The sequence below is a fragment of the Zingiber officinale genome, chromosome 9B, assembly GCF_018446385.1.
Source record: "Zingiber officinale cultivar Zhangliang chromosome 9B, Zo_v1.1, whole genome shotgun sequence".
In the NCBI taxonomy this organism is placed as follows: Eukaryota; Viridiplantae; Streptophyta; class Magnoliopsida; order Zingiberales; family Zingiberaceae; genus Zingiber; species Zingiber officinale.
Genome location: NC_056003.1, coordinates 35,338,415 through 35,342,579, shown reverse-complemented (window position 1 = coordinate 35,342,579; position 4,165 = coordinate 35,338,415).

The following is a 4,165-nucleotide window of genomic DNA, read 5'->3' as shown; positions in this document are numbered from 1 at the left end:
CGTGGCTTGATCGCGACACCTGATCGGTCCGGGGACCGATCAGTGACAAATGTAAGTTTCACGCGCTTAGGCCGACAGCATCGATCAGAGTTCTAGCTGCTATGACGCAACGGCTAGTTTCTTCGCCTTCTTCGCAGTATAAAGGGGTCGAGGGCTGCACTACTTCTTCTTCCTCTCTTCTTCTACGTTAGCGGTGGTGCTTGAGCTTTGTTGAGCTCTTCTTCACAAGCTTCACGTGAGCTTCTCGATCCTGCTGTTGTAGGTGTTTCGAGGAGCTGCTGCTTCAACGAATCCAGTCGGCGAGGAGGCAAGAAAACCTGTGTTTTTACATTTATTGTTCTTGTCTTCTTGTATTTCTTGTTGTATTCCTTTCTTGCTGTTGCAAGAATATTGTGGCGAGGTTTCTCCACCCACAAGGAGTATATTGTATTAGCCGGTTTTCCGGGGACTCATCCACCGACGGATTGATAGGCTTCGTCCACCTTACGGACACGCCGAGGAGTAGGAGTTTCATCTCCGAACCTCGTTACATCGACGAGTTGAGGTTTGGTTTGTTTTGTTTTCGTTTCCTTTTGTTATTTCCGCTGCTAACCTAATTTGTAGAAAGAAACGAGCAAAAATTTGGGTCGGCTATTCACACCCCCTCTCTAGCCGTACGAAGAGATCCTAACAGGAAAGTCCTGGTGAGTGAAGCCAGGTAATTGTGAAAACCCTAGTGAGTGAAGCTAGGTGAAAGTCCTGGTGAGTGAAGGCAGGCAGTTGGAAAGTCCTGGTGAGTGAAGCTAGGCTGTTGGAAAGTACTGGTGAGTGAAGCCGGGCAGATTGGAAATTCTGGTGAGTGAAGCCAGGTGAAAACCCTAGTGAGTAAATCTAGGTGAAAGTCCTGGTGAGTGAAGTCGGACAAGGGAAAATCCAGATGGATCAAGGGTGATCGGACATCTGGTGTTGAGAAGGTCAAGTAGGTCAAGGGAGTGATCGGATACTTGACACGAAGAGAAAAGTCCAAGTGGGTCAAAGGGATTGACCGGACACTTGGTGGGGAGTCTTAGCAGGTCAAGGGAGTGACCGGATGCTAAGCATGATGTACCAACAGGTCAAGGTTGACCGGATGTTGGTTTGGAAGGCTTGGGACTTGGTTTGGGCGAAAACCAAGCTCTGGATCGATCAGTGGATCGATCCAGTGATACACTGGGTATCTGGATCGGTCTGGTGACCGATCAGTAACCACACAGTGAGCTTCTGTGTGTTATCTGATCGGACTGAAGACCGATTAGTGATCGATCAGTAGCATACAGTGAAGTTCCTGATCGGTCTGCAGACCGATCAGAAGAAGACGATCAGAAGGAGGGAAAGGCCCTGATCGGTCATGGGACCGATCAGGGAAGAACCTGATCGGTCACCATGACCGATCAGGACCCTTGTGGACCGATCAGGATGAAGCCTAATCGGTCCACATCCTAGCCGTTGCGTAGCAACGGCTAGTTTCTGTTGTGTCTTCTTCGCAGGTTATAAAAGGGGTTGAAGAGCTACTGTTCTTTCTTCTTCTTCTTTCTTCTGGAGCTGCTGCTCTTCTTCCTACTGAGCTGCTGCTGTGCTCTTGAACTTTGTTGAGTTCCGAAGCTTCGTGTGAGCATCTTCGACTGGGTTCCTGCTGTTGTAGGCGTCTCGTGAAGTTGCTGCTTCAACCAGTCGACGAGAAGGCAAGCGTGTTTGTTTTACATTCATATTGTCTTGTGCTTCTTTGTATTTTGTATACTTCTATCAAGAGTTATTGTGGCGAGGTTTCTCCACCCACAAGGAGTATATATTAGCCGGTTCTCCGGGGACTCATCCACCGACGGATTGATAGACTTCGTCCACCTTACGGACACGCCGAGGAGTAGGAGTTTTATCTCCGAACCTCGTTACATCGACGCGTATTGAGGTTTGATTTCTTGTCTTCGTTTCTTGTTTTTATTTCCGCTGCGCTAACCCTAGTTTGTAGAAAGAAACGCGAAGATTTGAGGTCGGCTATTCACCCCCCCCTCTCTAGCCGCGATCATCGATCCTAACAAGTGGTATCAGAGCAAGATCGCTCTTCGCCGGATTCACACCTGAGGGAGCACAAGCTAGAGATGGATCAACTCGGAGAAGACATCACCATTCCACCCTTCTACGATCGCGACGACTTCGCGTTTTGGAAGGTAAGAATGAAATATTTTCTTATGACTAATCTTGAGAATTGGAGTTGTGTCCAATTAGGTTTCAAGCCTCCGACGGACAAGAAAGGAGAAACCCTAGAGAAGAAGGAGTGGACCAAGGAACAAGTCCACCAATCCCTAGTCAACGATGAGGTATTAAAGATTTTTGAATTTTCTTTACCTAATGACATTCTATGTAGGATAGGTGGATACAACAATGCCAAGGAGTTGTGGAACAACTTGGCTAAGTTCCATGAGGGGAACTCCACTTCAAGCCATGAAGAGGAGTCAAGTGAGCCAAGGAGTTCACATCATGGAGGGATGGATTTAGAAGTTGAGGGCCACTCAACATCTAAAGAAGAAGAGGAGGAGAGTTCTTCTTCAAGTTCGGAGCAAGAAAAAGAAGTTTCTACCTCCGGAAGGGATGAAGGAGAGAGCGTTCATCCATCCTCAACCCTAGGTAACTCAAGCCATTTAGTTTCAAATAAATTACACATAATGTGCTTTGAGTGTAGGGAATTTGGACATTACAAGAGTAAATGTCCAAAGAGGGTTAGGAAGACTCCACCGGCGCCAAAGATCAAGGAAGCCGGAGTCCCAACACGCAAGGGCAAGGAGCACGTGGTGTGCTTCCAATGCAAGCGAAGGGGACATTATCGGAGCCAATGTCTGAAGGGGAGGCAATCTCACAAGGACAAGAGATCGAGCACATGTATAGGGGGAGCTAGGGCAAACCCTAAGGTAATCTCTAAGGCACATTCTTGCAATACTAGTAGGATGCATGCTAGTAGCCTTATTGCTATTGTCAAGAATGATAAGCATGTTAATTATAGAAATCGATATACATGCTTAGGAGCCAAACATGTTAACCTAGATGAGGATAACTCTAGAAATGTCAACCCTAGGATTAACTCATCTAAGGTTAAGGGAAACCTAGGTAGGAATCCCAAAACTACTCGACATATGCCTAGGAGTACCTCAAGGAACAATGACAAACTAAAACTTGAGGTATTAGAGAAGGAGAATCAAGTCTTGAGGTCAAGACTTGATACTTTGGAAAAGACTCTTAAGAACTTGGAGAAGTCATCTCTAGGGTTTAAGAGTCAAAAACCAATGTCCAAGGACAAGAAAGGTTTGAGTCACAAACCTAAGTCCCAAATGGTCAAGCCCACTTATCACAATGTTCCATTTGATTATGGAACAAAATCTAGGGCTAGGAAGACCATCACCAAGATCACAAGGGGAGTCACCCCTAGAGTTGATCTTGATGAGTCCCAAATGGCTAAGGCTTTAAAGCCTAAGAGGGTCATTAGGAGGGTTGCTAGGGAAGTCATCCCTAGTGAATACTTAGTGAACCCAATGAGCTCCAATAGGTATTGGATTCCTAGGAGCGTGATTTCATCACGCTAGATGAGTTAGGGTGTGCCAACCTTACTTGACTAGGTAGTTAACCTAATCATGGAAAAAGGTGGCACTTTAGGATTTTTCAAGGTATAATCAAGCCTTGAAAATGAAATTAAGAATTATTCCTAAAGTGATTAGAATGTGCCAATAAAATTTGAGGAGTTGTCTAGAGTCAATCTAATTGGCACATAGTGATCTAAACATCTTTGGTATATGATTTGAGGTCTATCACACTTAGGAATATAGAATTTATGGCAAAATGATCGAAATTATCAAAAATGGCAACTAAGGCTAGAATTAGGTATTCTCTATACCTTTACATGTTATTTGCCATATATTGCTTGCCATATGCCATGTCATGACATCATATTTATTTTATGATCATTTGAAATGTCATGATAATGCTTAGGTTAGTTAAATGTCATGATTTATTTAAGTTTCATACTTTATGCCATGACATCATGACATTGGCACATGTTTCCATTTATGATACAATTATATGTCATGTCATCATCTTGTGCATTAATGATCAACTAACTTGATTTAAGGATAAGAAACACAATTTGATATGGAGATCAAAT